The sequence below is a fragment of the Oreochromis aureus genome, linkage group 9 (genome assembly GCF_013358895.1).
Source record: "Oreochromis aureus strain Israel breed Guangdong linkage group 9, ZZ_aureus, whole genome shotgun sequence".
NCBI classification, from domain to species: Eukaryota; Metazoa; Chordata; class Actinopteri; order Cichliformes; family Cichlidae; genus Oreochromis; species Oreochromis aureus.
The window spans coordinates 4519416-4533203 of record NC_052950.1 but is presented as its reverse complement, the minus strand read 5'-3'; the positions used below and the strand labels follow the sequence as shown (position 1 = coordinate 4533203).

Below are 13788 nucleotides of genomic sequence, written 5' to 3'. Positions count from 1 at the left end.
ATCACCTGTACAGGAGCTTCGTTTTTAGGACATGGGCCTGTGTTTGACCATGATTTTCATAGATGATTGCCTCATCAAATATGATTAAAAGCAGTAAGACATGCGTGTTAATATAAAATGCCAGACATCAAATCTGGAGAAGCTGAGGGCACACTGCAATGCAATAGAAGTGTCTAAGAGCAATAAATAATTTAGTGTTTGTTGTTTCTTCTCAGTCTTGATGGCAACGTCTGGATAACAAAAAGCAGGAACCAGTTAAGCTCGTAGATGTAGCATCAGTTCCAGTCTGAAAATTTTAGAGCGATTTGGTTCACAGTCTGCAACGAGCCTCAGTCACCGTTCCTATAAGTTATCTGCTCTAACCAGTCCTTGGTTTGGGTCTAATGTCACTGCATTACCAAAATAAACGGTGGTGCACTCTCCATGATTGATACCTCCATCTTCAGGCAGATGTCAGTGATTCTCTTTGATTGACAGTTCGAAATGACTTTCTTTACTCTCCCAAAGTGCTTTCTGTCTGCTTCTACCTGAGAATATTGAATCAGTCTTTCCTGCAGCAGCCCCTTTCCACTCCAAGCACACATACACAAACACACACACGATTTGTGATGTAAAGAATGTCTTCCTTTCTGACTTCAAACTCTGTACTGGCCTTCAGACTGTCATTGACCCAAGACTGATAGAACCCTCTCAATAGAATATCTGCAGTGTGGGAGGATTCAGTTTCTATAAGCAAGCCACGATTCATTCATTTTGAATAAACAAGGTCTGGAGGACATGATTGCATTAACTTATTGTGCTGAATTATTCCTTCAATTTTCTCTGCGTAGATGCAGAAAGTAGTGTCATGTAGTTTGGGTAATTTGCCATCACATCCCGCTCTGCAGCAGCACCTTGGAAACACACATGTCGGTATTGTGGCATCACATCCACGGTTGTGTGAGTCAAGAACACAGATAATACTTAAAGCATCATTGGAAATGTAATTTTTGGGCCCCGAATGTAAAAGTGCAGCTGCTTAATCATCTCGAGCACTCTGTGGAAAATTGCCTAAATGTTAATCCAACTGTTGTACAAGCTTGTGACAACTCCACTATACGTGTCCACACCGAGGGCAAGCCTGTTCTTTCTATTCTCTCCGTGTCTGCAGGCAGTTATTCCAGGTGCCATTGTAACATTACAGTTCCAGACAAAACAAAAAGGACAACAAGGACAAAAAGGAAAAAGAAAAAAGAAATCAGACTTCGGAAGTAATTCACACAAAAACCCACAGGATGACTCAAGATTAAAGTGGCCATTTTAAATTAGCTGTAAGGAGTTAGAGTGGAATGAATGTGAAGTCTCAGGTGATGAAGCAGCTCCACAGGATGAGGTGGGTTTTAAATGAGCACATTCCTGTGAGCTGGAATTAAAACAGATATAGAAATGATGGCATTTTAACAAGAGAACTTGAGGTAACTTTGACCCACTGAGAAACGTTTGTTTATTTTAAATTAAAGATTCATTAATGGAAATCTTTAATTCTGGCTTTAAAGAAATGGACTGGTGATATTTTGAATTCAACAGCCAGCTGGCTCTGCAGCTCTGTGCAGCTTATACTTAGTTTTGGTTCATTGTCTGGAATTTCATGCCAATATAAACCATATTCTTCATTCCTGAGGTCAGAGATAAGAAAACAAACTTGAACAGTACTTTAAAGAAAGAAATAAACCCAGAATTTCTTTTGACTAAAAGCTTAGTTTTGATGCGTTTGAGGTATATTGAGGCCTCGTGCAAACCTGGGAACCAGACAATATATTGTTGAGCCCAGCTCTCTGCCTCAGTTTTGGCAGGGGGATAAACTTTGTTTTTCATGCACTTTTCCCTTTCTGTTTTTTTACATTTCTGTGATATAGTGAAAAACATCTTCTTTCAGCTGCTTCCATCTCACCCTGTCTATAGCATCCTCCCTGGCTGTACTAATGCTCTGCATGTCCTTCTTCACTACCTCCATGAGTCTTTTGATATATCCACTACCACCTCTGCACATCTGCAAACCATCTCATTGTTGCCTTTTAACTTTGTCTTCAAACTCCTCAACAAGCTTCCTCTCTGATGTATCTTCTCCATTCAGAGCACTCCCAAAGGAAATCGGAACATTTTCAACTCCCTCACCTCCAGCTCATCCTCCCGCCTTTTTGTCACTGTCACTGTCTCCAAACCATACATCATAGTAGGTATCGTCTGCCATCTTGTAAACCTTCCCTTTCACTCTTGCCTTTATCCTTCCAGCACAAATCACCTGACACTCATCTCCGCCCACTCCACTCTTCCTGCACTCTCTTCTTCACCTCTGTTGTGCACTGTTCATTGCTTTGGATGGTCAAGCCCAGGTACTTAAACTCATCTACCTTTACTTCCTCTCCTCCTCACTATTACACCTGCCTCCCTCTCATTCACACATGTATCCTGTCTTACTTTCACTTCTTCTCTCCAGTATATACCTCCTCCAGCCGTTGTTCCACCTGCTTCCTACTCTCACTATGGATCATAATGTCATCTGCAAATGTCACAGTCCACAGCCAAGCCTATCTGTCATTTTGTCCTTTGCAAACAACATTCTGGTAATACAGTTTACACCACAGGTCAAAAGTTTCAGAACACCCCAATTTTTCCATCTTTTTAAAACTGAAAATTATGTAGTTTAATGTCTCATTGCAATTAGAGTTAAAGCATACTATACATAAGCAATTGGAGTTAAAAAAGAAATCATGGAATCATTTTATAACCCAAAATGTATTCTACGCTTTTGACTCATCAAAGTAGCCACCTTTGGCAGGCATAACAGCTGAACACACCCGTTACATTCTTTCTACAATGGAAATCAAATATTCTTCATAAAGTTCTTCCCATATCTGTTGCAGAAGTTCCCATAAATGTGGCACCTGTAGGTTGCTTTGCTTTCACTCTTCTGTCCAAACCAGCTCGATGGGGTTTATTATCTGGAGACTGTGCTGTACACTCCATGTTTTCAAGCTCACCATCTTGTTCTTTTTCCTGAGGTAGTCCTGACATAGCTTGGACTTGTGTTTTGGGTCATTATCTTGCTGTAGGATGAACCCCTGACCAACTAGACACATATCAGAGGGTATTGCATGGTGCTGCAGAATGCTGTGGTAGCCGTTTTGGTTCAGGGTGCCTCTCAGTCTGTAGAAGTCACCGAACCTGGATCCAGCAAACAGCCCCAGACCATCACAGTTCCTCCTCCATGTTTGACAGTTGATGCCACACACTGTGGAACCATCCTTCCGCCTACTTGACGGCGTACAAAGATCCTGCGTGATGAACCGGAGAGTTCAAATTTTGATCCATCAGTCCATAATACCTTCTTCCAGTCTGGCAGTGTTTCATGGCTCAGGCCAAGCACAACTCGTCTCTGAAGGAAGAGATACTAGCAGCTGGTGATGTGCTGCTACCAACCATGCATAGCTGGAGCATTCACCAGCTGCATTTGCTAGCTGCATTAAATGTGACAGGAAGAGCAAACAGTGGATGGAAAAATACTCATGCAGCCACAAAGTGGAAAAACAGGGATTTAAGCAGCTGATTAAAAAGCTCAATTGAAGATATAACATCACAGGTAAAACATATTTTTCACTTTTACTACATTACAATATTGTGCAGGCTCCTGAAGAGTTATACGGTGAAGTTATTTTAGTTATTATATTGTAAAATTTCCAGAGAAAAACATTACTTAGGTTATATTTGTGACTATTTGCCTTATGCTGTGTCATTACTATTGCATTACACTGTGGCTGGCACCTCCATGCAGTCATTCTCAAAATTAGGTAGTACGTCACTGTAAAAGAAAATGAAAATGCACTTTATTTACTTACACTCATAAATGCTGCAATTTTTAAGCCTCAATAAAATATTCTTAAGTGTGATTTTTTCTATATTATCAGAAATGTCATTATCACACATTTTCTTGAAGTATCACTGTGTAATATTGTGGCACCCCTAAAATATAAACTAACAAATAGCTAAAACACATTGTACAATGAAAGGTATATAGAGCAGTTTAATCTAATAATCTGATTAAAGAGAGCAACTACAAAAAGGCCTCCAGCCTATCACTGGATTCAGGTAAACATAGGTAGCAGAAAATCATCATCATAATAAACAGCTGCTTCCATCTTGTGCAGTCAACATAAGAAAGCAACCAAGAAAGAAAGCTGCTATTACAAATATATCGCAATGAAGTCAGATACTGAGCAAAAAAAGAAAGATGATGTCATTACTCATTGCATTTACATCATTATTTATACATCTGGCAACAATCGAGACCACTGTGAAAATCAAAAAGAGCATTTATCTCTTCATTTTGGTCCTGAAAAGAACGACAACAACACAGAAGAAAGGGCTAGTTTTTAAAACCTAAAGTGTTCTAGCCCACCAGCTAGCACGCAATGGATTTATCAGGAATAGATAAAATAAACTCTGGTGCCGGCGGACACTATATGAGAAAAGGACACTTAATAACCTCACAGCGGTTCTGGGAAATAAAATCCATCAGAACTTTTAAAACACCAGCTGCTATCTCCTGCTGTCATTTGGGGCCACTAAAATGAGGCATGGCTATACTGCAGCTTTAAAATAAACAGTCTGACATTTTGGGAAATGTGCATTGATTTCCATCTTACCCAGAGTCAGATGAGACGATCAATATCATTTTCATCTCTGTGCATCCTCTACAGAGATGTCTAAGCATGGAATCAGGGAGAAAATTGTCTCTTTTTTCTTCTTTTAACATCTTTTATCAGAAAATTCTAACTTAACATCTACACCAGCTACAGCATGTCCTGCTGCTAGGTTTTCCCACAACGGTGGTGATTGTATAGGGTTATTGCAGCAAATCTTTCAAACTAACAGAGATGATATTATAGAAATTGTTTTATTTGACAATTTTGTTATATGTCACTGTCATAGTTAATAATTGCCTGGGTTTGCCCGTGATAAAAAGGAAAGTTAAGGTGAGAGAAAGACATTAGCTTAATAAGGTTATTTAATTTAAAAAACGTGCTGTACTCATAAATATACATCAATTAGTGTGTAATTATATCCTGCAGAAAAATGATGCATTCTCGTAACCTTAGAATTAATCTATTAAAAAAAACACAGGATCGGGCGCTGTGTTGGCCCGACATCTTAACTACAGTGACCCACCTCATCCTCCTCAGCTTAAAGCCTCATCTCCTGAACTGATTCTGGACTCTTAATGCAGGAAAATGTGAAAACACGAAACATTATTTATTTTTTATATTGTCACAATTACTTATGTCCACAAATTAATGTCTTTCCCTTTCACTCTTGCTGCCATCCTTCTGTCAGAAATCACCTCCTGACACTTGTCTCCACTCAACCCTACTGGACCTTCACACTCCTTCACCTGGTGCATCTGTTGCTTTGGATGGTTGACCCCAGCTCACTAGTGTCGCCAATATCTTTTCCCTCTAATTCATACTCCTGTATTCAATCTTGCTTACACTGACTTTCATTCCTCGTCTCTCCAGTGCGTATCTCCACCTCTCCAGGCTCCAGCCTCTCCAGGCACAGTGTTATTTGCAAACATCGTGGTCCATGGAGACTTCTGCCTGATGTCACCTGTCAGCCTGTCTCTACAAATCAACGTCTATCTGAACTTCTTTTCCAGCTTTGTGCAACATTCTCCCTTCTTCAACTTCGCCACTTAATAAATGCCACTGCCCTCACTCGCTTCCTCTTCTCGATGCCCAAAGTCCTCCTACAGAGCCCCATGCAGCTTAGCTACAGCCTCCCATTACACTCTTCTTAAAGTATGTCTTCCTGTATTTCTTTCCATAACACCTACCCAACACTTCCTGATCACCTTCACCTACATGTCCACTTAAGTCTCTTTTCCCCTGTGGACACTCTCTACCAGTTCATCCAACTTACTTCAGGATTCCTCTTTTCCTTTAAACTGACAACACGTGAGGCGCACACACTCACAACATTCAACATCGCCCCTTCGATTTCCAGCTTCAAACTCATAATCCTGTGTTATACTCTGTTCATTTCACAATGTTGTCATATTCTCTTCCTTTAAGATCACCCCTACTCCATTGCTATTCCTATCTACACGATGGTAGAACAACTTTAATCCACTCCCAATGCCCTGCTTCCCTTCCATCGTGTCTCCTGCACATACAATACATCTACCCTCCTCCTTGCCATTGTATCAGCCAACTCTCTCCCTTTACCAGTCAAAGGTCTGGGGTTAAACATGCCGTGTCAAAACAGAGTGAAGTTCTTGGCGTTTCTCTTCCTAAGAGAAGCCTGAACAAAAATGATTTGAAACTGTGGAACACTTCTTTAAAAAAATAAATAAAAAACTGAGGAAATCATTAGTCTAACTCAATAAAATACCCATGCTGGATGGAAACAGAGCGCTACCCCGCCTGAGTTATGCCACAACACAATCGCTGTAATTGTTTGGTGGCAGCCCCAATCGATAAAAGGATTATTGGCACTGACAACACATGAGTACATATCAGTGTGTGATCAGTGTCATAACTGTTCTAGTGCAACAATACATTGCATTTAATATCCTCAGACTGCTATCCAGCCAGTGGAGGCCTAAAGCAATTAAAGGCAGAATCAATGCCCTGAGTCAAAACACTGTGACAGCTCTATTATCCCTGGATATAGGAGGCCTAGTCGAGTCCCATTTCTCCGTTTCTCCCTCTTCCTGTGGCATGGTGCACAAACACACCCACACAGACATTTTCTCTCGCATCCATCTTTAACTATCTGCAGTGGAGTGGGTACAGTAGCGCACTATCACACATAATACACAGACCTTTCCCATATTCAGCCATTTTACTCTTCTTTTTTCCAAAATTCTTTCCGTCTGAAATAATCCCGTCTCGTATTTTCTTACTTTTTCCATCATTACCTGCCTCTTCTTGTTCTGTCTCCCTGTCTGTCAGCAGCAGTCGTCTGCTGCTGGAATTCACCCCATCAATGTCAGCCGAACATCAGGACTGACAGTGCTTTCATCTAATCACACTCTTTAATGTTCTCGGGCTCTTTTAATCCTCCAAGGTATCCCAGGTAAAATGATTTTTGGCTGCATTTGTTCTTTTTGACACATAATACTTTGCTTCATTGACCAGTGTAGCTACAGCGAGATTAAAATTATCCCAAATAAATCTTTTGAAATTGCATTCTCTCCCTTTTTTGCAGCACTTGGGGCTATGATACACTCAGCCAACCAACCAAAGAACTAACCTCTATTTAGGACATTCAGGTCATTCTTTCTGAGGATGTGGTGGTTTCGCATATTCTACTTTCCACAGTTAAAATCTGTCTCATTTTTAGGCTAATTACCAGTTTATAGGTCTCAGTTTTTTCCACCAAGATGTTGTTTCTAGCAGAGGGAGAGGGGTTGTTAGAAAACAATATGAAAACCCTTTTTTTGAAGACTCATCATTTCCTACTAATTTCCTTAGAGATTTCATGTATTCTGGTACTAATGTAGGAAAGTAAGTTCAAACTTTTAGTTCATTGTGTTGAATTTCTAAGCAGCTGTTCCAGTGCTGCTTAGAAATTCAAAGAAATTTTCTTTGAAAATCTTCCCCGGATAATCAGAATCATCTAACAGTGAACAGTATATATCACCACACGCAAACATAAATGTCCATTTTCTTCCACTTATCCAGTTCAGGGTCAAAGATGCCCTGGAGCTTACTCCAGCTGCCTCAGCGTGTAATGCAGTTTACAGGTCGCTAATCTGTCGCAGGGGTAAAATATAGAGCAGGGCGGGCAACTCCAGGCCTTGAGGGCCGGTGTCCTGCAGGTTTTAGATCTCACCCTGGGTCAGCACACCTGAATCACATGATTAGTTCATTGCCAGGCCTCTGGAGAACTTCAGGACATGTTGAGGAGGTCATTTAGCCATTTCAATCAGCTGTGATGGATCAAGGACACATCTAAAACCTGCAGGACACCGGCCCTCAAGGCCTGGAGTTGGACATCCCTGATATAGAGACACACAACCATTCAAACTCATGAGGAATTTAGAGTCACCAGTTACTTGAAACCCTATGAATGTCTCTGGACTGTGGGATGAAGAGAAAACCCACAGAGACATGGGGATAATATGCAAAGTCCACCCAGGACCTTCTTGCTGAGAGAGGTGACAAGTGTGTGTGTGTGTGTGCGTGTGTGTGTGTGTGTGTGTGAGAGAGAGAGAGAGAGAGAAATACATGACAATACAGCATATAAGGGTTGTATTTGTCATATCTTTTATTAAATTACTTCCATCTATAGTGTGTTTTTAAATAAGACTAAAAGAACCCTTCAGTCATTGAGTATAAGTCAAACAAATTTTGGTATAAGCTGTTTTATTACATCATTAATTCTTAATAATTAGTTTTCCTAACAAGATATCACTAAGCTCTCACATTTTACTATTTTTTATTATTTTATTTTGCTGGAAAAAAAAATCATCTGAATACTAAACACTGCAGCAGTAAGGTGCTGTGATGGAGATCATCAGAGAATCATGACAAACACAAATGAGAAACCTCGTTTTTAAAAAAGGGTGTATTGCTTTAATACCACAAGCATATACTGAAGAGTATATCTCTGGGCTCGATGATGCTCAAGCACACGACAACTGTCAGAGTTTTGCATAAATCTTATGTTAGAGCCCTGAGATCTGTGATGAACATATTGTATGTTAAGTGTGTCCTGTGTCTCACTGTGCCTCTTGTGACTCGGAGTACTGTGACCAAGTTAAGTTGTTACACTCTGCATTATTGATCTTTTTCACAAGTCCATAAATTGACTTCGGTTTTGGCCATTAGTGGAGACATAAATCAGATATAAATGTCACGTCTCTCAGCTCTGGAACAGACTTGTGAAGATGTCTGAAAAGAGAATCACTAAAAAGATTTTTAATTGGGACATTTCACATGGTCATCAAAGGACTAATGAATCCTTATTTTATTTTAACAGCTGCACATTCATTTAGAATGGGTCGCATTGTGAAAGCCAGGCAATTGCTGTATATATAGGGAAAATGGTCTGTGCACTGGTAGGACAAAAACAAAGACAATGTTAATATTAATGCAATAATCTTAATGTAAAAAGCTACTAAATATAGTTTTCTTGATGTTTTCTATATTCTATATTTCTATACTATGGTCTCAAACCTTATACTCTTTCTATATATACATATATACTATATCTGAAGTTTTTCCCTTTACAAAACTTCAGTGACACCATTTTAATAAATAAATATTACCTATGATACCGGGTAGCATGGTGGCATTGTGGTTAGGACTGTTGTGTCATAGGTCCTGCATTCAAATCCACCAGCTTTCTGCACAGAGTCTACGTGCTCTGTCCAGTTCTCTCCGGGTTCTCCGGCTTGCTTTAACAGTCCAAAGACATTCCTTTAGAGGAGTTAGGTTTATTGGTGATTCTAACTTCTCTCTGTGTTAGCCCCGCCTCTGTGACTGAACTGGATAAGGGGAAGAAGATGGATGGATGGATACCCTTGATACCTGTAAAGTAATGCAATTAAATATTTCAGGACTGCAATTTTAATTTTGGTGTTTTGGAATATAGTGAGGGTTTAACTCAAAGAAATACAGGAAAATCAATAAAACTTACTCCTCTCTCTCTACTACTATGACTGTAGTGTATACAGTCTCTGCCTTTGCACAAACATCATCACACATACAGCAACAAAACAGCTATATTTTTATTTTATTTTATTATAAATCCCATTTATTTTGATTTTCATATTCATCATCCTCCTCCGAATGTGATGTTATGTTATTCATTTGCATTTGTTTCACATACCACATTCAGCAGTCACCAAAATTAGCATCCAGAATCAAATTTTGTTTGAGTCACCACTAAAGGCACTGCAGGCACAAACCACCTTTAACTGCAGCCTTGGAACCAACATTGTTGTGTCTTTTCTTAGAAGTTCCACTGGAACATGCTACAAGAACAGTTTTTTTGTCTGAACCTGAGTGGAGATAAAGCAATCTACACTATGCCTAAAAAAGTAACTCCTTGTCTTGAGGGCATTATTTCTTTTATAGTGACTTAAAAAGTAACTAACTGAAGTGGCTGTGCACAGCCACAACTGAAATGATCTGAGCTCATTTTACTCATAGATACATGACGATACATACATGTGAGATAACTTAAAGCAAATAGATTATCCATTTGTCTCTCACCTTTTTTGGTGAGGTTTTTTGGCCCTGTATGCTACCAGAGAAGAATACCTTCACCCATTAGTCCCAAGATAGCAAAGTTATTCTTGTCCTGCACTGGCCCACATCTACTACTTTTGTTTGACCCACATGCAGGATGTAATCATGGTGGTGAGATGTGTTCCATTTGTAGTTGTCATATGTTGTCGGGATATGGGCCAAAGTTTATCCTAAAGCTTGAATCAAACGTTACAGTTAACCAGGGCATTATTAAGAAAAGGCTAACATTTATTTGACAAGACATCACCATAAGTAATTGACACAAACAGGAAACGCCACCTTCCACCTCAAATGTAAGTACAGGTTATAAAATTTAATGCTGACTATAGTTTATCAGCATACGTGGCATCCTATTCAAATTAAAATGATCTCTTAAAGAAGAGTGATAAGCCCCTGACATATTTCATGCTGAAAATGTCAGCCACATTGTAAAGGGAATCAAGAAGTCATTAGGATTCAATCTATCCAGTTTTTATACCTGAACCAAAGTGGCTTTGCCTCACACCTCACTATGTAGGTCTGGCACAGCTAAAAAAAAACTTAAATTGAAGTAAAAAAAAGCTCAGTGCTGTTGACGGTGATTAAACAGAGCTCTGTGTAACATGTTGCTCACATTTTTCCTCTGAAATTACACAAATCTGTAAATTGTCTGTGCTGAAAAGCCAGTAGGACAGCTGTTGCTGATTCAACATGATGGGTTGCCAAAATGACCACTGATGAGGGGTGACTACAGCCAACAGACAATTCCAAACATGCTGCCAAAGCCGAAGGCGGCAATCAGCCGCAGATGCTCGACAAAGGCCCAGCAGTGCCTGAATATGTCGTAGAGATGGTCAAATTTGACATACTAAGTCTGGGCATTTTTTTTCTGCAGTTACTTTCCTAAATTGTTAATATCTCCTGTCGTATCTATTTTAAGAGGTATTTTATGTAAATGTTGTCAGAATATCCCATCGAATCCCTCTGCAAGTTCTACACTATTTATTCACTGAAATGAAGGACAAAATCCAGTATCACTTCACCCACTGGGAAACAATATGCATAAATTCATGCTTGTTGATGGGAAAATAGCTTTCTCAGACATGTGAACAAGTGTATCAAATGTAAAATTACGAATACCAGGCACACATGTTCATCTCACCTCACCTGTGCTGCTTTGTCTCAGCAGTCCATCAACACAGTAAGGCGTCAGAGCTGTCGGTAAGCCTAATGCTTGCAGATCGACAGGAATGACTGATGAGGATGCTGCCTCAGGAAGCAATACTTAATGCAGAGTTCCTACATGTTTTGTCACTCAGCTGTCACTTGGTTGCTCTAATGAAGTGTATCAGGTCCTGCAGCTGCCAGCATCACTGCACACGTGAGCATTGTGAGCTTAAAAAGCATCCCTGATGAAAGCTCCAGTTACGCCCTGCTTGACATTCAAAACGTTCCATCCTGCCACATTGATAGCATGATGGTCTATTGTCTCCTTTCTTCAAGAGACACCTCACACAAGTGACAATACAGAGTGATGTTGAGTGTTTACTGATGTGCAATCCTAAGAACCAATTTTGTTTTAGTCCTCATGCCATTCAAAGCTTGAGGAAGATGAGATCATTTAATTATGCCATGAGAATGAGCAGAAATTTCATAGGAACATTTTTAAGACACATTGTCATCCCTGGAGCCGCTATATGAACCTTTCCACAATACTTCTCATTCTCTGCCAAAGGATAAACTAAACCTTTCAAAATGTATCCAAATGTAGTTGGAACCGTCAGATTCAGAGTTCACAGCTTTGGTCCACATGGAAATATTTTAAAATGTGAAATTTGTCACAGTTATTTGTGTAATCTTAAAGCTGCATTTTAATTACAGTTCTAAGGTTAAAGCTGTAATTTACATGGACACCTGGAAGCCAGATGTCCATGATTTCTGGGTTACATCTCATAAGCAAGTATAATTTGGCTGAAATGTGAAAGGTTGAAGGTTTTTTCAGCCAATTACAAAGACATGAATACAATCTAATTTCAATTACTTAGTTATTCCCATTTACCAACTGAGCAAATTTACAATTGCCTAAATGTCTAAAAGATGTCTAAAATCATTGGTTTAAGTTGACCAGCTGTTGTTTAAAAAACTGTGACGCATGAAAAAAAAAGAATTGTGTCTTTGTTTTTTTTTTATTAAAACATTTGATTGACATTTTATTTGGTTGTAAAGTGGTCGTGATTAGATTTCTTCTTTCTGCTTTTGATTTGAGGCCAGAACATATCAAATTATTTAGTTAAGTTCAATGACACATGCACAGAAATGTTGGAAAACTACGTGCACCACATAAACATAACTAATTGGATTAAACCAGTGACTCTGTGCACGTTTTTGATCAAAGATATGGCTTTATCCTTGCAGTTTACATGTGGCTTGTAAATCGTGTTTTCCTTCCTGGCAGAAATTTTCCAAATCCACTGATGTCACTGACATATTGTGAAAGGTGTACTCTGGAGCTGTGAGGTACCAGACTTGGAAATATTAGACACAATATTGAATTGCAAATTCTCTTACTTGAAAGAGTGACAAAGCATGGATAAGGAGGTACTGTAGGTTGCAGACATGCCAATCACCAGCCTGCAGTTCATATTCATGTGGGGAGCTTTGTGTTTTTCACTTCACTTTGTTCTGTTTTTACATAACGTTCAGGTTTGTGTTTTGTAAAAAATTATGCTAAGGGATACTCATAGTTTCAGAAATTGGAAGATTTTAACTCACGAAACAAGTTTTGCCCTCAAAGTTTTTTTTTCTGTTTTTCTGTCATAACATTTCCACCTGGGAACTTACACCTGAAATAGGAACAGTTAGGTGAATCAGCGATATATGATTACACACCCACCAACCACTATCAACTAAACATCGTGGCGCCTGACAAGAAACAGAAAACTGGAACAGTGAAAGATCTGGAAATCCCAGCTGACAGCTTCGTGAAGAATTAGCACAAGAAAATAGTAAAGTGTAGAACGTAAAGTCCAAAGTGGCTCCAATGGGAATAGAAGCAGCAATCCCAAAACAAGGAGAGTTGCTCCAGCAGAATCCAGGCACAACATCAGACACCTCTGTGTTTAATAGTGCAGTCCTAGGAACAGCTACGATACTGTGCAGAACTCCCAGGCCTCTCCTTAAGGACCCAAGAACACACACATGCCACCCCCAAGGGCATGAGTGGGAGATTATGATAAAAATAACAACAACAACAACAACAAAAATAATAATAATAATAATAATAATAATAATAATAATAATAATAATAATAATAATAATAATAATAATAATAATAATAATAATGAGAAGAAGAAGAAGAAGAAGAAGAAGAAGAAGAAGAATGTGAATCGGGCAGAAAATTGAATGCTTTTCAGAGCACATTATCTCAGTAATGTATTCCTGTTCAGTTACACTCCTACAATTCACACAGAGGGGAAGAAAACCAGATGATCAATTGAGGCCAAGAGTCCCAGCC

At 39.2% G+C, this 13788-nt stretch overlaps 1 protein-coding gene across 1 annotated transcript in view; it reads right to left on the bottom strand.

Moving 5' to 3' along the window:
- Window positions 1-13788, bottom strand: part of vstm2a (V-set and transmembrane domain containing 2A) — a 99483-nt gene that overhangs the window by 56444 nt on the left and 29251 nt on the right. The gene's annotated exons all lie outside the window — the stretch shown is intronic.